Genomic DNA, 23,060 nt, shown 5'->3' with positions numbered 1-23,060 from the left:
CTCCATTGTTTTGGCTATTGTGTCAATCCATCTCATTAAGGGTTTTCCTCATTTTCTCTGAGCCTCTACTTTACCAACCATGATACCATGATGTTCTTTTCTAGGGATTGGTCTTTCCTGATAATGTGTTCAAAATAAGCTAGCTGAAGTCTCGTCTCTCAATCCTTACTTCTAAGGAATTTTGTGTATTTCTTCTAAGACTAATTTGTTCTTTTGGAAATCCACAGTATATCCAATAATTTTTGTCAAGACTGCAATTCCAATGCATCAATTATTCTGACTTCCTCTTTCATTGTCCAGCTTTTATATGCCTATGAGGTGATGCAAAGACCATAGTTTGGGTCTTGTGTGCCTTAGTCACCACATACTTTCTGTGGTTGGTGGTGGTTGTGCTGTGGAGTTGGTTCTGACTCATAGTGACCCTGAATAGTGTTTCTGAGGCTGTAAATCTTTACAGAAGCTGAAAATCTCATCTTTCACCCATGGAACAACTGGTAGTTTCAAACTGCTGATCTTAAGGTTAGTAGTCCGACTGGTAACCACTATGCTACCAGAGCTCCTTAGTACTTCTTAGCACTGTGGATTAATGTGCTGAAATGCAACGTCAGTTTGGAATGGCAGTTTGGCTGTTCAAGCTCACCAGCTGCTCCTCAGAAACCCTGTATATGGTTGCTCTGGGTGAGAACTAACTTGACAGACTTAACTTCAGCTAGCTTATTTTGAACACATTATCAGGAAAGACCAATCCCTAGAAAAGAACATCATGGTTGGTATCATTGTGCCCATGATAGCATGGTAGGTCCACACTATAAGCACTGGACTGTAAACCACAAGCTCCATGGTTTGGGCCTGCCAGCTGCTCTGTGAGAGGAAGATGAGGATTTCTGCTCCTGTGAAGATTTAAGACCTTGGAAACCCTATACAGGGTTACTTTAAGTCTGAACTGACTTGACAGCACTTAACAACAACAATGTTATGCACATGGAGTCCTTGTGTAGTTAAAAAAAAAAAAAAAAAAGTTAACATTCTCAACTGCTAAGCAAAGGGTTAGATATGAGTGTATCCAAAAGAAAAGCCTGGAGGTCTATGTCCAAAAAATTAGCCATCAAAAACCCTAGGGACCACAGTTCTATTCTGACACACATGGGATCACCATGAGTAAGACTCTACTCAACAACCAGCCAGCTAGTTTTGGTTTCTTCTGGATAAATGTTACAATTTTTCAATGAACAGAGAATTCGATTCATACTTTGTCAGTTTCTAGCACACTTCCTTTCAGATGCACCATGAGCATCTGTGGTTAGTTCATTTTGTACTTGACATGAACTGGAAAGTTCTGGTCAATGTATTTATTTCATAAAGTAACCATGACAGTGGAGCTCAAATTTCATAAATCAAAAACATGGCCTTGAATTTTTTATTTTAGTTCTTGTAAAAATTGTTCTGAATATGTTTGATTTGCTTACAAACTGAACTAGTAAGTGGCAGCTCAAGTGATTTTTCTTTACATCTAGAAAATGAAATTATTAAAATAAATAACAGAACAATGAAAAAAGGGGATGATAAATGAGATAGAGTAGCACGTGTTTGCACCTGTTAGATACTAGCCCCTGTAGCTATTGATGGCAATGCTTATATGAAAACAGGGTCATCTATACATAATGTGTATCAGCAACCAAACTTCCAGGAAGCTTAAGTATATGAATGTCACCCAAGAGCCTCCTGAGGAAGGCAGTGCTTCTTCTCACAGTGCCATTTGCCTGTTCTCTATTCTTCAAATTAAACTACATCTTCCTTTTCCCATTTCTATGATGGTTATCTGAATAACAATCTAGCCTGGACTTTGGCTAGGACATCTGGACATAGAATTGATCCTGAATTACATTTCATTCAAGGCAATTGTAGTAACTTTTAAAATGTCTTAGATAGCTACTTGTTGTTGTTATATGTTGTTGTGTCATAACAACCCTATATGAAAAAATAGAACTGCCCCATAGGGTTTCCTAGGCTATAATCTTTACAGAGGAGTTCTTGTGTAGCACTGTGGGTTAATGTGCCAGACTGCAAAGCCATTTGAACTGCAAGGTTGGTAGTTCAAGCTCACCAGCTGCTCCTCAGAAACCCTATACACGGTTGCTATGGGTCAGAACTGACTCGATGGCACTTAACAACAACAACAACAATCTTTACAGGAGCAGATCACTGGGTCTTTTCTTCCATGGATCTGCTCATAGCTTCGAACCACTGATATTTCAATTCGTAGCTGAGCATTTAACCAGCGTGCCATCAGGGTTTCTTCTGGTTTGAGTGATCATTAAAGATATTGAGGCCTCTTGTGCTTTAGATTGTGGTATCTGTAGAAGTTCATCAGTGGTCCCAAGGCAGTCTGGACCCTTGGAACTGAAAAGGGGCACTTTTAATAAGATTCCCATCCTCTTCTCTCAAGCACCCTAACTCAGCACTGACCGTGGTTTATGGGATCTGATCCAGTGTCAGAAAGTTATTGTTGTTAAGTACCACTGAGTCAATTCGGACTCAAAGGAACCCTATATAGGGTTTCCAAGGAGTAGATGGTAGGTTTGAACTGTTAACCTTGTGGTTAGTAGTTGAGTGCTTATCCTACAGTGCCAAACCAGGTTTCAGCAAGAGGAGGATGCAAATACATTCCCAGTACAAAGGACTTACATATCTAGTCTTAGACTAAGGGAACTAAAGATGTATCTTGTTCTCAAAACTTCAGCTAAAAGAACCAATTATATCAGAAGAAATTCAGATGTAGAAAAAGATTCTGGGTTTGAAATCTGACAAAGCTGACCTGGAGTCCAGATGTCATCTTTTTTCTCTGTGTCAGTTACCTCATCTGAAAACAAGGGGTAATGCTAGTATGTACTTCATTGACTCATCAAGTCATATTGAGGGATAAATGATACATGTTTAAACTACTCAGCATAGTGACTGGCACTTAAGGAACATATGCTAAAGAAGCCAGAGAAACCCAAAGGTAATAGTGGATGATAGAGGCTACAACTACCCTTTTATTTCATTGAATATCAATTTTTTCATTAACTCATTTGAAAGGTGATACAGTGTGATGGTTAAGGATATAAACTATGGAGCTATATCACCTCACTTCCGTCATTATTAGCTAATAATAATTATTATAGTTTTTACCTTTTGGGTTATAGAGATTTGATGAGTTAATACATTAGAGATTTGATGAGTTAATACATGTAAAGCACTTATAATAGTACCTAGAACATATATATTAAATTATATACAAATATTAGTTGCTATTATTATTAATTGATATGCATCTTAGTATAGGAATGGCAAGTAGAGGTCTTTCTTCATTTCATAAATCAGAGTAAGTTTACACTCTTAATTATCTGCTTCCATATTTACCTTTTTCATTCTGTGAATTCTTGAAGAGCAAGTAAGTGTCTTAATCACCTTTGTATGGCATAGTGTCCAACTATGATTCTTGATTTTTATTAAGTTCCAAACAGTACTAGGAGATATTGTAGAGATTCAAGCATTTTGGGCCAATGCGGGTGGGATGACAGGTCAGGTTAAAGGTAAGAAAAAGGGCCTGAGTAGCACCCCACTAAATAGTTACCAGCATAAGCTACAAACATGGTTATCCAGGAGAAATTAGGTTAATATTTCACGTTCAGTGTCAGAACCAAAAATTACCAAGGAGGACATATAGGAAGGAAAAGAAACTGAAGATTTGTTTATATGTGTCCTTGTTTTTGCTATTTTATGTTTTTTGTATATGTTTGTGTGTTTTGTATTGGTGTTCCTTGGCATCTATCTTTCCTCTGTGTGCATGTCTGTGTTTATTCTAGTTTTTTTATAACTCAGAAGTGATTTAAGTTTAGGATTCATCCTACACTAGTATGGCTTCATTAACATAGCAATGGAAACCCCAATTTGTGCACAGAGTCAAGTGTTAGGGTTTCTATATGTATGTTTGGGTACTCAATTCAATCTGTAACACCAAGTCAATCCCTTGAAATAAAAGACAGATGTCTACTCACTTTTGTAACTCTATAAGCCCTAACACATCACATTCTTTGCCTGTAGAAGCTCAGTGTTGTTATTGTTAAGTACTACTGAGTCATTCTGACTCATTAATCCTGTGCACAACAGAATAAAATACTTGCCAGTGTTGTGTCATCCTCACAGTTGTTATGTTTGAGTCCATTACTGTTGCCACTGTGCCAGTTCCTCTCATTGGAGATCTTTCTCTTTTTTTCTGAACCTCCATTTTACTATGCATGCTGTCTTTCTCTAGGGATTGGGAGCTCCTGATAGTATGTCCAAAGTACTAGATAAAATGTCTTGCTATCCTCTCTTCTAAGGAGCTTTCTGGCTGTACTTCTCCCAAGACAGGTTTGTTTTTTAATTCCGGAAGTTCATGGTACTTTCAATATTCGATCCTTCTTCTTCCTTATTCATTGTCCAACTTTCGCAAGCATATGAAACAATTGAAAATACCATGGTTTGGGTCAGGCAAACCTCAGCCCTCAAAGTGACATCTTTGCTCTTGAAAACTTTAAAGAGGTCTTTTGCAACACATTTGACTACTCCAATATGTCATTTGATTTCTTGATTTCTGTTTCCATGAGTGTTGATATGGATGCAAGCAAAATGAAGTCTTTGACAATTTCAGTCTTTTCTCTATGATGATATTTATTGGTCCCATTGTAAGGAGTTTTATTTTCCTTACATATAGGTGCAATCTATGCTGAAGGCTATAGTCTTTGACCTTCACCAATATTTCAAGTCCTGTTTGCTTTCAGCAGGCAAGGTTGTATCATCTCTATATCACAGGTTGTTAATGATAGAAGCTCGATAGCCATTTACAAATGGAATATAATTTCTGAAATCCAGCAAGGCCTTCACCTTTTCCCCTACTATACAATTTGTGTAGTCATGTCTTCCCTTCCCTCACCTAGCTTATAAACAGCATGTAAACATTCCCCAGCCAACTTCCTCTTCCATCATGATTCTTGCTGCCCCTACCACTCTTTGTGTACAATGTCAAAAATTGCAAGTGTCATCTGGAAAGCAGAATTGTAGAGATTTTAAGACCTAGATTTTCTCATGATTTGGCTTTCTGATTTGAGACAGGTTCTTAATTCCTCTTCCCAACTTCATTTCTCCTCTTCCTCAGTGAATATTTCTGAGTACCCATTAGGTATATAGCAATTCCGGAAAATATTCCATTTTCCATCTCTTAATGCCACACTCCTGGACAGCATGTTTCTTAAAGAAAGTGAACATTGCAGGAAGATGAAAAAATACTTTGAAAGTGTGTGCATGCGAGTAAAATGCTGTTTTGTCAGACTGCTTCAGTGCAAAGTTTTCTTCTTTAGAAACTTGACTAGACATGGTATGAAGAAAATTGAAAAGACAGAAATATGTTAAACAGCAGAGTGAGAAGATAAGTTGACCACACACCCATAGGATTTCTATCCTTAAACCAAAGAAGGTTGACAACAAGAAACATTGAAATTACTTTTAATGGCGTGCATGTTAAAAAAGCATCTTTACAGCCACTTTCAAGAAACAGAATAGGAAAGTTTGTGTAACAGAGGAGATACCTAAGCATGTGGGATACAACTGCCATCTTTACAGGTTATTGGAAAATACCAAAGATGATATGATCATATTCAGGATCACTTAATTAAGGTTGATTCAGTTATTGTATTGTTACCAACAATCATAATAGCAGCTAGTATTTATTGAATAATTTGTGCTAGAAATTTTCAGGAGGATGTCTCACTTAATCTTTTTTTTTTTTTTTTTTTTTTAAGTTTTCATTGCAATTTGGATGATAGTCTACATTCATCCTATTATATTTCATTTCATTGAAATGATTACAATTCCCTCCATGCATCATCATCATCAACATTTGCTTCCATTCCCTCTGTTTGTGTGTGTGTGTATGTGTGTGTATGTTTTAATGTACACCGAAGCACTCAGAACTATACAACCATTTAAACAACCAAAGGGCCCACCCCTCAGCTCTCAGCACACAGTCCTTTGCCTCCCTGAGTCCAGGGTTCCCAGTCGCTCCATCTTTCCATGTCATTGTCTCTGCCTCCATCTCTGGTGTCACTGCTTCTCTGGATATGGTCCCACACTCTCCTCTTCTCCCTTGATGGTCCCAGGATCCTCCACTGCTGGACTGCAAGATCCACCACTCCCTTCCTTGTGTTACAAAACTTCTACCTTTACATTTGCAACACTCATAATCAGTCCTGATAACAATTACTCACTGTTGAACACAAGAGTCCTACCCCCATCTCCTTTCACCGGCCTTGTCCAGACAGGTTGTAAACCACTCAGTGAAGAGTCTACCTTCCCCTGCACCCTCTGAAACTAGGTTCCCTCTTGAAAACTTTTAAGCCAGTCAGTTTGTGCCTTTGTATCCCCCCCCCCCCTTTTTGGGTAGCCAATGTCTAAGTTGCCAATCCCTGTCAACCCTGTGTACCAAGGGGGTGGGAATGATCCTTGCTGTAAAGATTTGTTCCGTCTTTTGAGCTACTACATCCATAAGTATAGGTCAAGTTCATCAAATTGTAGTGGATTACTCTTTTTTCTTCTTCCTTCTTCCTCTCTTCAAGTTCTGATAATCCAGCCATTGAAGCCAGGTCAAATGGGTGTTATCTGCAAGTATGGGTGTTCTTGTACATCTCCCTTCACTTCATATCAACTGGACACTTCACTCTCCACTCTAGTCTTCTGTGACCATGTCCCTGTCCCTGGGTCCAGGAGTTCCCAGGTCTTGCCATACTGCTGGCCAACCAGGTTTCAATCCAGGTTGACAAGAGTCTGTTGAAGGTGGTTGGACTTAGCTAACAACTTCATTGCTGTTTTCCCCCACTTCCCCTTATTGGTATACCAACATGGTCACCAGAAAGACCATATGCTCGCTTGTGTATTCCCCTTGAGTCTCAGTCTTGGAAGGTGGTTTGCCCTGAGGGGACCTGACCACTTACCCTGATGGCTCCCTGGTGAACAACTTGCTTGTTCTTGTGGTAGTCAATCGGACTGCCATTATTGTTTTTGATTATTCCTACTGGTCTTTCTTTTAAGAAGTATCTTCTGTTCTTCTAGAAGCTCCAGGTTGGTCTGCTTGTCCTTTCAAGTGGAAATTTCTCATCTCAGAAAATTCTGCATGGGGATTAGGATTCCTATGGTCTTATACAGTGCAAAGGCTCTGCAGGAAGCCTCTTTCCCTGGGCAAGTAAGTTCTAGCCCCTCACTTAATTTTTTTTCATCCTCATTTTAACTAAGACTAAAAAATCTGATTTATCCAATATTATCCCACTATATGTGGTAGAACCATGACTCAAGCATAGGTCAGTCTAACCACAAGGACTGTGCTCTTAACCTTTATCCTATATTGTTAAACACAAAAGGTTTTCAGATTAGTGCCAATAGAAATGGACCATCTTTGTACATTGCCTCTGTTGCCTTCAGATTGACTAGGTATGAATTCAATAACGCTTGTAAGTAAGAAGGAGGATTAAAGTATTGAAAAGATCCCTAGTTTAACTGAAGATGTTAGCCTAATCCAGGTTCTACCACTAACCAGCTATGTGCCTTTGAGTAGACACACATAGCTCCTCCAAGTCTCAATTGCTGTACCATCAAATTGCAGTGTGGTAACTACATGACCTCACTATATCAGGATGAAATGCCATAACTCTATAAACAGAAATGCCCAATGTAAGTGCAAAGGATTATTGGCATCATTTTCACACCTTAGTATTAGAAATTGGTACTAGGTTCCTGGGAACAATAAAAATAAACTGTTGTCTGCTGACTAGTGCCATAGTTACTTTTGGCTTCATAGGGAAAGATTTTCTCTTTTTCTCATCATCTTCAAAGACTTGACATTTGCCAACTTCCTATCCAACAATGTTTTAGTTTTATTTCGAGATAGAGGAAATAGACCAAGATGCCCCGAAGTTCACGCCATGAGTTTGTTCTTATTAATAAATATAGTAGGTCCCTTATATCTTTTCTACCTACACCACAGGGTAGTTGGGAAATTCTTGAGACATCATGCATTGGAAAGCATTTTATAAATGGTAAAGGGCTTTCCAGAGAGAAGAGGTCTCAGTCAGAGGGCTTCATGCTTGAATGATATTTCAAAGAAAACGGAGTTACATGCGGCCAGAATCTGGAGAAGTTGCTGAGGAGAAGAGTTAGTGGATTCTCAAAGTGGAGTAGTAGAAACTAATCATGTAGAACATGAATTTAGGAAGACTTTAAAACCAGTATCAGTCCATTTTCTTTGGATCAAAAGCTTAGAACATGAGATGTGTCAGGTCATGCCTCTTTCTCGTTCCTGCCATCTCTTCCTCCCCACTTAGTCCTCCTTGAACCCAAGACAACATTCTGATATTTGGAAGTAGAGCAGATTATGATCCAAGGGAATCAGTACAAATGTGGAAAATAAGAGTGCATTCAACAGTATTTTGGCTCTTCCAGTTTGGGCAATAGCAGCGAAAACCAGGTAGGGAATGCTCTGTTGTGAAAAGATGGGAATCCCAGGAAGGAAGCACTCATAGAACAACCCAGAGCTCTAGATCTACCGTAAGATCCAGGACTTCAGTTTCCCTCATTTACAAGTGAAAAAACCATGATAATAAGGAAAGTACTGCGAGTTAGGAATCTGGAGATGAGACTCCCTCGACAGCCACGCTGCCCTGGCAGAGTTTAGAGGACAGGACTACAGCCAGTCTGACTCAGAAAACCTTCGCTAAAAGTGGTGCAGAGACATTTGCAAAAAAAAAAAAAAAATCGAGAGACTACACAGAGAGAGAGACTACACATTTCTCCCTCTTTTTCCTTGTCCCACCTTCATTGGTCAGGTGGAATAGTTTTCCCACGGTACAGAGAAAAGGAGCTTGGCAATGACTTATGACGTCACCCGCGGAGACGCAGTCCTAAAATTTTATCCGATGGGATCCTTGGCAGCTGTGCACCTTGGAATCGATTCCAACTCCAGGAGTCCCTGTGCGGGTTTTCAGGGGTTGTGGATCTATGTGGGAGTGGAGCATCTCACCTTTCTCCCGCAGTGCGGCTGGTGGTTTCAAGCTGCTAACCTTGTGGTTCATGGTCCCACTGCAGCCACTGCGCTACCTGAGCTCCCTGTGCAGGGCCCATACAAAGCAATCTGTAAAACCCCAACATAAAAGGACTCAACCATCCTGATAATTGCGCTGTGCACACAGAGATATCTAACTTACCTTCAGACACAAAAATAGTGGACAATTTCTCTCTCATTAACTGCTCAATAACCACCTGTGCACCTCTGCCATAGTGACTAGAGGAGGGGCCTGAGAGAGAGGACACCCTCACCCAATGCTGGAGGATTCTACCTTGCACACATACTGCCTGTGTAGCTTGGGACTGTTGACCACAGCTTCATTTCTGTTCCAGAGTGGTGGTTTTGTCTCTGCATTTATACTACTTCTGTTTTTGTTCCTTTTGAGCACACATCTTTCCTGGAGGTGGGAACTTTTTCTCCCAAGAAATGACAGCAATTGTAGCCATATAGCCAAGCTATAAGCATACCCCACAATATTCCACCACTGAAACAAGAGCCAACAACACCTGCTAAACATTACATGCAAAAAGGGAAGCCTATCTCCCAACCATATTCACCAGAAGACACCCAGTAAGCTTAAAAATAGACAACAAACGTTCACTTAAGCTTTAAAACAAAAACAAAAACACAGAACTATTGGAAATGATGAACAAAAAATAACAAATGATATTGAAACATGTCCAAAACCAGAAGACAGTAGCTGAGACAAATGAGCTGGAGACAGACAAAGGCTTTCTAGAGGAGGAAGAGCAGGTTTTGGATATGTCTGAGAAAGAATTCAGAAGAATGCTATAGAAACAAATTCAAATGCTCTGAAAAGGGGTGGCAGAAAACAAGGAAGAAGTCAGGAAAGTACTACAGGAACAATCAAATAAGATTGATACAGTTGGAAACAATTCAAAACCTGCAAAAAGATGTCCAGATGATTAATAATAAGATATCAGAAATGGACAATACACTGAAAGGGGAAAGAAGCAGAATAGAAGAGATGGAAGCCAGAACTAGCGAGCTAGCAGACAAATCTCTCAATACTGCTAAGATAGAAGATCAAGCAGAAAAAAAAAATTTTTAAATCTGAAGAGAGTCTAAGATTCATGCTGGATAACATGAAGAGGAACAACTTAAGAATTATTGGCATTCTGGAACAGGAAGAATCAAAGAAGTCCACAGAGGAGATAGTTGAAGAGCTTCTGGAAGAAAATTTCCCTAACATCTTGAAAGATGAGAAGATAAGCATTCAAGAAGCTGAATATACCCTAGGAAGGATAGACCACAAAAGAAAGTCACCAAGACATATAAAATCAAGCTCTCCAAAATCAAAGACAAGGAGAGAATAATAAAAGCAGACAAGGAGAAGAGAAATGTCACTTATAAAGGCAAGCAAATCAGATTAAGCTCTCACTATTCAGAACAAACCATGCAGGCAAGAAGGCAATGGGGAGACATATACAAAGCCCTGCAAGAAAAAAACTGTCAACCAAGGATCATCTATCCAGCAGAACTAACAATCAAATATGATGGTGTGATCAAGACATTCCACGATAAACAGAATCTGAGAGATTTTATCAAAACCAACCCAGCATTTCAAAACATCCTAAAGGAAGTTCTGTGAACTGAAAACCAACAAACAGAACAGACAACAAACAGAAATTGACAGGCGTGGCAACACCACCTGGAACTCAGTCAACAGATAGCAGAGTTCAGAACAGAACAAGACTACAACAACAAACTCAAAGGAGCTGGGAGGTCAACCAAAGATCAAAATTATATCAGTGTCAAAGAAGGGACAAACATAGCAACAGAGACCCAGGTGGTGAGGATGTCAGGTAAATTGCAGGATACAATGGATTCTCTTAAATGGAGAGAAAAGTTAATAGACTATAAGGTAACCCCAAAGAAAATTAATACTTCACAACTTACCATGAAAATGAACTTCCAAGCAGAACAAACAAACATGAAAACTAAAATCAGACAAGAAATAGCACAAAAAACACAAACCCAATATAAGAAGACATGCAGAACAAAAGAACAAACAGCACTACCAAAAAAATAACTTAATGGCAGCAATGAATTCATACTTATCGATAATTACATTGAATGTCAATGGATTGAATGCACCAGTGAAGAGACAGAGAGTGTCAGAATGGATAAGAAAACAAGACCCTTAAATATGCTGCCTGTAAGATACACACCATACACACAAAGATAAAAGTAGACTAAAAATTAGAGGATGGAAAAAAATTTACCAAGCTAACTGAAACAATAAACAAGCAGGAGTGGCAATACTAATCTCTGACAAAGTAAACTTTAAGAAAAAAACCAGCATAAGAGACAAAGAAGGACACTATCTCATGATCAAAGGGTCAATTGAGCAAGATGACATAACCATAATAAATATCTACACTCAACAGTATTTTGCACAATCTCAGTTTCCTCATCTGAAAAATAGGCATGCTAATAGTACCTCTTGGAGTTCTGGGGAAGATTAAACATGATATTTGTGTAAAGCAAGCTATTATTTATGGGAGATTATCATAAAATCCTCATAGTTTAGGGGACTTTAGGTATGAATCCAACCCTAACCTTCTCTATCAACAACAGAATCAGGACCTCTTTCCTTTTTCCTATGGTTCTCTCAACTCTTTAATGAATGAGGAATTAAGGATTCATGTCCCTGCATGTTCTTTCAGTCTTTGTGATTGGCCAAGAAATATGCTTTCAGTCCAAATCTCACATATTCCTTTGGGTCCTTCATCTGGCATGAAAATCACTGATAAATCTTTCTGTACTAATGAGTACAAACCCCTTCTTCTACCTCCCACCCAAAGCCTCCTTGGTTCTTAGGCACAAATATGGTCCCATCAAAGTCATCAGGTAATGGTTGTGGCCCTATCAGGACCTTACTGCCCAGTTCAAAGGCTAGATCCCAGAGCTCAGCAACTAACTGAAGCCCAGAGGGAAGTTGCAAAATAATCACAAAACAAGCCAGCTTAAATGTTTTGAGATGCTTAACTTCAGGCTACTAGAAATTACATTGAGGAATTAGATAGGAAAAAATATATAGGAAATATAATTATGTCCCATCTACCAATTTTCTGATTCAAGGATTGCTAGTTTACTTCTGATTAAATTAGTATTTATTAGATTTTCCTGAAGTACTTGTCCAAATGCAATTACCTAGTCCTCACCTTAGATCTGTTGAATCAGAATCTTTAGGATTGGGACCTGGGAATCAGCATTATCATAGTTACTCCCCCAATGTTCCTAATATGGGTGTTTCAATGACCACACTTTGAAAAGTGTTACCTTTAATTCCCTTTCCTGGAGATATTTTTGGGAGAAGGAATTTTCCAAGAAGGGCCTTTTACTTCAGCTACAATATCTCTGCTTTTATATGTTTTATTTGGTTAATACTAAACAAGCTATTTTGTGTACAAAAATATTCTTCATCTTAAAAGAATTTTATGATAGCCATTGGAAGACTGGAAATAGAATTGGATTTGGAATTAAAGTGTCCTGGGTTCAAATATCTGTGCTTCCACTTACCAGTTGTGTGATCTTGTACAGATGCCAACCTTTTAATGTCATTTCCTCACACAAAGATAATCATATTTCACTGGGTCATTTTGAGGATCAAATGAAATGGTGTGTTGAATAATGGATTAGGAACATGTGATCATTCTACAGTGTGAGTTTTTATCATCAACTTGGACCCTATCATGCCCATGTCAAATCCAGTTTATGGAGTTCTAGTGTGACGCTGTGGGTTAATGCACCAAACTGCAAAGCCATTTGAACTGCAAGGTTGGTGGTTCAAGCTCACCAGATGCTCCTTGGAAATCCTATACAGGGTTGCTGTGGGCTATAACCAACTCAACAACACTTAACAACAACATACATGAACAAAAGGAACCTTTTATTCTCTGCCCTTCTGCAACTTTGGTTTCCCCAGTGACCTGAACCCATTATAAACTTGGACTATTGAATGGCTCTACTCTACCTAGTAGTTTCTTCCCCCAACTCTTCAGCTCCAAGCAGGGCAAGATATTCCCCCAGGTTCATCAGGAAGAGCTCCTAGAAGACTTCATTCTTGGGAACAGGTCTGGTCTGAGAACCTTCCAAACTCCAACATCACTGATGTCCCTCTTTCATTCAATCTAATTTGTTGTCTCACCGTTGTGAAAGGTTCCAGGAGCTAAGATGTATCTGGGCGAGGGGTGAGCAGTTTTTAATGGCTAGTCCCCTTATCTCCCCTTTCTTAAAAACCTTTGTTAGGCAAGCCTTCTTCTATCTTTCTAGAGCCACCAATCTGCATGGCTGAGCCCAATCCCTCCTTTCAAGCTGTCCTCCCTTTCCCTCCTCACCATTACCATAGCAACACAGTGGTGTGAAAAAATAAAGGCACTAAAGCATCTAATTATAGTCCGAGTCTCAACACTTCCAGCATGGAGCCTAAAACCTAGGTGGTGACAACTAGAAGCATCCAAAGGATAACCCGCAGGCAGGAGGTAGAATGAGTCAGAGAAAGAGGTCAAGGATAGAAGGGAAGGAAAGGGAACAGTCATTTACTGAACCTGCTTCCAGTGTTTTCTTATTTAACCCCACAACCATCCCAGTGTTCATATTATTATTTCTTTGTTACTGCTGAAGAAACAGAAGCTCAAAGAGGTTAGGAACTTGGTTAACATCACACAGCTGTTAAGCATCAGAGCTGAAATTTTAATTCAAATCTCTGTGACCCCTGAATTCATGTCTCCCCCCCCCCCCATATTACATATATAGATGCAGTTAGATATTTTTCTGGGACTGCTGGATTTTTTTTTTTTAGCTGAAATTAGAGCTCAAATAAATTGTTAGTTAAGATTAGGCTTAGTGGAGGGGCTGAGGTGGGATGGTGAAGAAGGCACAAACTCATGGCTCCCACATAGCCTCTGTGTGCTCCTCAAGGACTGAGGGTAATGATGGAAGGGTTGGTGAGGATGCATGTCTAGGTAGGGGTAGAGGCCATTATAATATTCTGAAATGGAACTTACACGAATGCAAAGAGGTCATGATGAGAAGCCTAGACAAGAGAGAGCTCACTATGATTCATGTTGTTAGGTGCCGTTGAGTCAGTTTAGACTCATAGCAACCCTATGCACAGCAGAAAACATTGCCTGATCCTACACCATCCTCATAATTATTGTTATGTTTGAACCCTTAGTGCTGTTTCTGTGTCAGTCCATCTTGTTGGTGGTCTTCCTCTTTCATTGACTCTCCACTTTACCAAGCATGATGTCCTTATCTAGATACTGATCCCTCCTGATAATATGTTTGAAGAGTAAGAGATGAAATCTTACTGTCCTAGCTTCTATGGAGCATTCTGGAGTCCTGGTGTGGCACTGTAGGACAAGCACTCAACCATAAGTTCACTGTAAGAAGCAAATGCTGTAGCTTGATTCACTTTGTCTAGACATCATCATAAGGACACACCTCCCCTCAGCATTATACAGATGATGAAACTGAATCACGTTATGTGTCAGGCTCCACACTAGCTTCAGTGAAACCCAATGAGATAGGTATTGTGACCACCATTTAATAAAGAAACTAAAACTCAAAAGGAAGAAACTTGCCTAAGTTTAGATATGTGACCAAGGGAAACCCGTTTTCTTCCCCACTACATTGTCACCTATGTGAAGCCCTTCTCTCAGAATACTGCAAAATTAGATATCATCTGAACACGGAATTCTATGGCAGCTTCTACTCATTGGGCCCAGACTTTCTTCATCTTTTTTCCCCATCAATGTCAACAGGGATGTGGAGCTTGACTTCTGGAGAATGAACCAGGCTGTTAGGATTCTTATACTTATGGAGCTCACTCTTAAATATGAACACAAGCAAAACAATTAGGGAGCAATCAAGACAGATTGTGACAAACACAACCTTTGGAAGGGGGTGTTTAGTGGATACTGGAGTCATCAGAATGGGCACAGGAATAGGCAGAATAGTAGATAACTTCTTAGGCAAGATTGTAGTTGGGTTTTCATCCTTTATCTGGGAACTACCCTGAGCCTGTCCTATGTTAGAGCTAGGTGATATTAGAAGCATGAGACAAGCTCAAAATCTTTGGATAATGGGCAGGTTTGATTAACTTGAAGGCAAGCATTACAATTGAAAGGAACAGCATGAATAAGACATAGAACAGTATAGCACGACATCAAACACTTTGGTCAGTGGCACATACAAAAGTAGATTGGGCACAATAACAGGGAAGTAGAGGCAGCATGTAAGAGAAGAAAGGCAGGGCGTTCAAGCATTGGCTCCATACCTGAGTTGTGCCAAGTACTAGGTCAATCATTTTATATTTACTGGTCCATTATACTACCTTGACAATCCCATGAGGGCTTATAGATTGGGAAACTGAGGGTCATTTCATTTAAGGCCTCCAAGCTAGTAGCTGCAGTGCTAGGATGCTAATCAAGGTAATATTATTCTTGCATGTTGAGAAGATTTTGATGATCAAGTTTAGATGTGTTCAGGGAGGCAGAAGGGATCCGTTAAAGTGACTCTTTTATAAGAGTAGCCTAGTAACAGAATTGAAAAGGAAGTAGTATAAGCCAGAATCGATAAAGGAAACCAGTCAAGAGTTTCTCGTAACATCTCTGTCAATATAATCACAATATGCTAAGTATCTGGAGTCAGATATTCCTGGACTCAAATTTATGGTTCCACCATTTATTAATATTAATTTGATTAGTCATTCATGCAACAAACTTTTGTTGGATACTGTCTATATGCCAGAGACTGTTCCGGGTACTAGTGAATGAAATATACATGGTTCCTGCTTTCATAAAACTTATAGTCTGGTGGGGAAAACAGACTGTACACAAACGTAAATATGCAAGATAAAATAAAACAGGGTGATTTGAGGTAAAGTAGCTGAAGACCTCCCCGCATCCTGCAGCGCCACACCAGAATCAGGAAAATGCACTGGGCCACAAGGTCAGTTTGAATAGCAAGGTTGGAGTTTCAAATCCACCAGCTGCTCTTCAGAAACCCTATATAGTATCACTATAAGTCAGCACTGATTTAACGGCACTTAACAAATAATAACTAATAAGCTGAGGATCAGTCAGATAGGATGGACAAGAAGTGACATTTAAAAGAACTGAGTCATATGACTATCTGGAAGAGGAAAGTTCCAGGTAAGGAAACATCTAGTGAAAAGACCCTGTGCTTTTGAGAAAACAAAAGGAAAGCAAATATAGTGAGGGAAGAGTAGATGAGGAAAAGAGCAGTAGAAGGTGAGTTGATTGTAGATAAGAGTGAACTATGTAGGTGTGATCAGTGTTTCTTAGTGTGGTCCTAAGAACTTGTTAGAAATCCAAATTCTTGGGCTATACCCAGATGTCTGTAATCTAGGGGTAGGGCCCAGCATTCTGTGTTTTATCAACTACCACCACCATCACACCCCTCTCCACCAGATGATTATAGGTATCACAATCAAGAAAACCCTATGGAGACATTCTACTCAGCCACATGAGTACTCTACCTACTACATGTGGAAACGGGCCCTTTATGATGGCCTCACCCTAGTCGATGGCTGATGGCAGTGAAGAGGCTTTCTAGGGCTAGGAAAGAAGGATTTCTTTCACTTAGTCCCAATGTCTAGGATCCAGGATATGTTTGTGTTTTCTGGCTTCAGGGAAGAGAAAGCCAGCAATCAAACATTTGGTCTCTTGCAGCGAGCTACCAGACCAGAAATGTTCTTTTGTTGTTTTACATTTCATTTTAAGCCGTCTAATTTTTATGATTGTGTTTTGATTTCAGTGGGATGACTGAGCCCTGTTGCTGGTGTTGACAGCTGTAATATGTTGTTGGGGGAAACGAGGGATTGGTTAGCGGAAACTGTGTTCTGTTTTTTGTGGGGGCAAAAGAAGTACTATAGTGTGGGCATTGTTGGACAGTATATCTGCTCTCAGTTCCTTTTGGGAGTTGGCACCCTCCTATTCAAAGATATTTCTCAAAGGATATTAGAATTGAATGTGGATCAGGTCAGTGGATTCTGATTATGAACCAAAGCAGCTCTGTACAGGAAGAACTAAGATGGCATCTAAGGAAAAGCTGTGGACCAATCATTAAGGGGCTGACCTTGTCCCTGCCCTGATTGGCAGAAGATGTAGAACCTCCAGCAGACACGACAATATCATAGGGACCCTGCCTTTCTGCTGGCCTTTCCCCTGCACCTCCTGCTGCGTCTTCAGAGAAGTGACCACACAATGGCCAGGCAGCTGGGAGACTGAACTTGCACTGTCCGAGAGTGAAGTTGGAAAACCAAAAAAATAAAGTGATGTGGCTCCCCCCTCAAAAAAAATTCTTGGGCTATACCCAAGGCAAAATCAACTTGAAGCCACTTAACACCAACAAGCTAGCTTATGCAGTTTTAATTTTAAACTATATGTAAATGGAATCTATTAATGGCTTTAAGTAAAGGAACATGTTATGATTTTCTTAAAAATAAAAAATCATTGGCTGAGGAGAATGAACTGTAAGCAGACAAGAGGAATAGAAGCAGGGAGACAAATTAAGTGATGACTGCAGTAGTTCAAGCAAGAGGTGGCAGGGGTTGGAGCATAGTATACACATAGAGAGAAGTAAACTTTTTGAAGAAATGTTTAGCAGGTCTAGTTAGCAGGAGCTACTGCTGGATTGTGTGTTCTTGGGAAAGTCTTTTAACCCCTCAATGTTTCTGTTTCCTCATCTGTAAAATGTGGACAATGATACCTACCTTAAAGGGAAAGGTAGATGTCATTGAGTTGATTCCAACTCATAGCAGCAAAATAAAACAAAGCCTTGATCTGAGCGATCTTTATAACTGTTGTTATTTTGAGCCCATTGTTAGCCACTGTGTCAAAATTATAGGGAAATGGTGAGGATTAATTGAAATACAGAATGGTTTCTGCTTTGAATATGAAGGAAGGCAGATGTGCAAGGGATTAAAAATAGGGTTGGTAACTCATGGAATTTTCCCCACCCTCTGCTTTTTCCTCTCTGCTACTTCCTGTCTGAAGTTCCTGGATAGAACAGAAAGTTAATGTGCCTAGCCACTAACTGAAAGGTTGGAGGTTCAAGTTCACCCAGAGTTATCTAGAAGAAAGGTCTGATGATCAACTTTCAAAACATCACAGATTGAAAACCCACTCCATGGCAACTGAATTTATAATTACTGTCTTCTTTATAGTCCTACCCCAGTTCCACCTCCTCCTACCCTAGCCCTCTCCAGGTGTGGAATGCTAAGATGTGTATGTTGTTGTTGTTAAGTGCTGTCAAGTCAGTTCTGATTCATAGTAACAAGGTATAGGTTTTCTAAGGAATAGCTGGTGAATTTGAACTGCCAACCTTTCAGTTTAAACCAACCTTGTGGCCAAGTACACCACATAAGTAGGAGGAAGCTTGATGCCTGTGAGTGTTTATTTAAGACTGTATGTCCACATGGGTGAGCTGCTTTGGAAGAGGACTTGTGCATGCCCTTGGAGATCATACAGCTGTGGCATTTGGAGGTCATCAAAGAGATTCCACATTGAGAACCGGCATGTACATGGCACACACTAGTCTGACACAGGCAGGGGAAATAGAAGCTAGGGTCACAGAGAACTGGCCTTTATTTGTCCATAGCACAATTCAAAGGCAATGCCCTATGAAAGTCACTCCATCCTCCCCTCACTGGTCTAAAAAATAAGGAGCACTGTGGCGATCCTACCTATGGCAAATGCTGGACAGACACACAGAGCCAAGGATTCTGGGGAAGAAGGGGGACATGTGAAGAGTATGGCCAGTGATGATGAGATTGACTCTGAAAGATTGAAAAACTTGATTGGATTCATGAAGGCTTAAAGCATTAGCTCTAGAGGGTGAACTAGGAGCCCAATTGCATTGCATATAGTTTAATTAGACCTGCAGTTCCCAAAAAACAAGAGTTACACATTTTTAATCATATAATTACCCATAAATTACCCATATAATTACCCATAAAAATCCCAAGATATAAATAAGTCAGGGTAGGTGGTTTAGGAGAGCACAAATAAGCAGCAGCAGTGGTACTCACACTTGGGTCTTGTGCTCCTAGTCTAAGATTCTCTTCATTATACCACAAGATATCAAGTACCACTAAAGTAATAATACTAGGGCCAGGATAAGGGTGAGGCAATTGAGGTGAGGCATGCAAACGTAGGGTTGGATCCTATCTTTGTTTCTAATTTGATGCTTTGTTCACCAGGAATTTTTAGTATTACTTCTGATTTTTTTAAAAATACTGAATTGAAATATTACAATGGTGTACCCTTAAATTTTGTGCCTGTGCCTCACTCACTTTAACCTAATTGTGGCCCTGGCTTTATTACTCTATTCTACATCAGCCTCTTCCTTTAACCATCATAAGAACTTCAGATGTTTAAATGCAAAGGAAATAGGCTTTCCATTCCCATCTATGTAATTCTCAACTTCTACTTTTTAGACTATTTCTCAGGAAGAATACCTACTATGTTCCTTATAAGATCACCAAGTTCTGTGAAACTGCTGATAGGCTAGATTCTTGCATTAAAGCAGAGGATATACTCCTTAGCATTCCTACAGTTGAGCTGGGACAATGATTCATTCATCTGACTCCAACTCTTTGACAGACTGACCCCATTTTGTCTCTGCTGTTGCTTTTATTGTTGTTAGTTACCATTGAATTGTCTCTAATTCATGGTGACAAACAAAATGTTGCCTAGTCCTGTGATGCAACAATATTCTAGTGTGACCCACAAGGTTTTCATTGGCTAATTTTCAGAAGTAATTACCAGATCTTTTTGCCTAGATTCTTACTCTGTAAGTTCCACTGAAACCTATCCATCACAAGTGACTTGCTAGTATTCAAATACCGGCAGCATAGCTTCCAGCATGATAGTAACACATGTCACCATAGTATGACATACTTATTGACAGTAGATTTTTGTCTCTAGGTGGTGCAAAATAATAGTTTGTCATTTGATTGGTAGAAAGAAAGAACCCCGAGGTAAAAAATGCTATTTAAAAATCTCACAGGGGAAGTCTCTGACAACTTTTGGGACTCACAATACAACACATCCAAAATAGTGCTAGTCACTACAGCTGACACTCAACCTGCATACTGTTCTCAAGTCCAGGGGACATCATTCTTATTGATTTGTATGTGGATGGAGCTCACTCAGTTGTGTAATGTTGCGGTTCTGCTTTAGTTCATCCCTGATTGATTTAGTCAAGAAAATGTCTATAGAGTCATCTAATATTCCATGGAGTTAAGTTTCTAATTGAAGGATTATCTCTGCCAAGCCATGCACTGGGATCTTTAGAAATTATCCACTAGAAGTAAGGATGGATGGGGAATTAAGTGTAATCTTTGATAATGTTAAACTCAGATCCTTAAAAGCCAGCTCCTCTCTTCTTAATCATCAGAAGATTTTTCTTAAATCTGACAGTTCATGTCTATACAAACCTCTCTCTTTTCTGCTTGGCTCAAAATCATTCTTAAAAAATGAAATCCCAGCAAAGAATGCAGTAAGACAGGCCTCCAAGGCCATGAATCAGATAACCAGCCACTTATTCTCTTCAGTGCTGGAAGCAAACACACTGTTAAATAAAATGATTTTATAGATTATTTTCATTGCCATTCCATGAAAAGAATTTATTAACTTCAGGGCACAGCAACCACTTATTCCCAGATTATTGATGTTTTTCACTTCCCTTCTTGATTTAGAAAAGGGAAAGAATTTGAGCTATGAATCTTCCTATCCCCTTGGGGTGAGATTGAAGCCCAACTAGATTGTAAAAAAAAGTTATGTGTACGTTAAAATATGCTCAGGTCCACTGTTATGGGCATTGGAAATTTAGCTCCCCTTAGAGAATAACTCTGAATCCTATTTTCTATGTGAGGCCCTTAGAGAGACTTTTCAACATGGCTAGATTCTCCCTCTAATGCACATGCCAAAACTGATCTGAGTTTCCTGAGAATGTGAATAAGTTAGTTCCCCATAGAGACACTACATTTCCTACAGCTTAAATAATACCACCCCTACCCTATGGAAAGGAGACAGTACAGTGATTAAATGTTCAACTGTTAACCAATAGATTGGCAGTTTGAATCCACCAATTGCTCTGCAGGAGAAAGATGCGCAGTCTACTTCCATAAATATTTACAGCCTTGGAAACTATGCCACACTCCGTCTGTCCTATAGAGTTGCTGTGAGTTGGAATTGACTAGATGGCAATGGATTATCCAATGGAAACTCCATCTGAATAAAAGAAAGGAGTGGGGCAAAGGAATGTATCCTATACATGGACAAACTACTGAGCCCCTTGAGAGCAGGACCATGAGGCTGCTGATAAATAACAAGCGGGTGGATGAATAGATGGATGGACAAGTGAATGCATCATATAGTTCATGTATTCATAGCATTTTAGTGTACCTGCTGTGTCAAGGACTGGGCTAAACACAGAAGATGAATCAAAGAAGACTATGAGGGTAAGACATATTCCAAGTCTCTGAAATACAGCTTAGCTCAGGAGACAAGATCATCACATAGGAAGCAACCAGGAAATGCATCAGGCAATCTGTGATTAATTTAGGTCAACATTCAGGAATTCAGAATCTGGGGAATGTAGTATAAACTTGGTATGCAAGGTATCCTACAAATTCTGAGAGGCAACTGGGATCTATTTGAATGGGACAGTGGAGACATGGACAGGTAGAGAGGACGACAGATCATCCCACTCTCCTTAGCATGGCTTCAAGGCTCCTTATGATCTGATGGCATTTCCTCTTCTCACTCATCTATTCTTATTCTCCTCCTCATTCTTGGTATTCTTGCCAAGAAATAAAGATTCATAGGGTAAGCAGAGGTATGGCATATTTGGGGCATAATGCAAAGAATTGAAGTGCAAAGTTGATGTGGGCAATGTGAAAAGATACGGTTATAGAGATGGATGGGTAGACATTAAAGAGAATTTCCAATTTCTGGGATGCAGGGCTCTGTCATTGTATTCTAAGAAAGGTTGAAGAGGATAAAATTTTGTGATTTAAGATCTTTTTTACTCTGTAGAGCTGTCCTGTAAAGCATAAGTCTTAAAAAGGAAAAGAACTTACTTTTGAAGACCACTTTCCTAAAAGCTGGAAATGTCTTCACTTTACCCTTATGTTTGAGAAACAGAGTGAGTGGCCCCTTTGAGGTTTTTCTCACCACTCTGCCCCTGCCCATATCCTGAAGGCTAGGTCCATGATCGTGAAGATATCTCCGCTGCCGTTTCCCTTTAGCTGCAAGCAAGAAATTCTTCAAGCACTAGCAAAGTGAAGATTTGGAAGAGCAAATTGGTCGACCATGGGCTGCAGTGATCATTTATAAGACCAGCCAAATGTGGGTGTGCACTCATTAACATGCCCAGCAGTCAGGTCTTAATTGTCAGTAGAAACAAAATGATCCTATATTTTGCCTAAAGGAAGGCTCACACACATGGGTTTCTCTGATCAGCTCAGCTAGTCATAAGGAAAGAGAAGCTGCAAGTAGCAAAAAGCTCATCAGGCAGATTCAGTAAAGATCCCAAAGCAACAAGGATCCTATGTACACTTCACACACACACACACAAACTCCCTCCCTCCCACCTTGTACCTCCCTACCTGCTTATGATCCCATTCATCTGACCATCATCCCAAACTGCAGGCAATTCTTCAATGAAATCTCATCTCTGCCTCAGTTGTTCCATATTTTTGTTTGTTAACTGTCAGGGACTGGCCTCGACATAGGGGTTCACGAGAAGGAGATACCTGGCAGTGATAGAGATAGCAAAAGAATACACAGACAGACAGAAGAAGGGAGACAATGAGGCACCCCAAAGCCAGGGTGGATACATCACTGGTGGGCAGACTTGGGAGTAC

General features: G+C 39.8%; 1 protein-coding gene across 8 annotated transcripts in view; it reads left to right on the top strand.

Moving 5' to 3' along the window:
- The window catches only part of SLC8A3 (solute carrier family 8 (sodium/calcium exchanger), member 3), a 280,420-nt gene that overhangs the window by 215,699 nt on the left and 41,661 nt on the right, over positions 1-23,060 (top strand). The window contains exon 1 of one of the 8 annotated variants that reach the window (XM_006865598.1): positions 13,549-13,801. The exons of the other annotated variants lie outside the window; for them this stretch is intronic. The gene's annotated coding sequence lies outside the window, so the exon portion shown is untranslated. Of the gene's footprint in view, positions 1-13,548; positions 13,802-23,060 lie in introns of those variants that run through there. 8 annotated transcript variants of the gene reach the window in all.

Source organism: Chrysochloris asiatica, unplaced genomic scaffold, assembly GCF_000296735.1.
Source record: "Chrysochloris asiatica unplaced genomic scaffold, ChrAsi1.0 scaffold00079, whole genome shotgun sequence".
Classification (NCBI taxonomy): Eukaryota; Metazoa; Chordata; class Mammalia; order Afrosoricida; family Chrysochloridae; genus Chrysochloris; species Chrysochloris asiatica.
The sequence above is the reverse complement of the archived record's forward strand: the minus strand, read 5'-3'. Positions and strand labels throughout refer to the sequence as shown.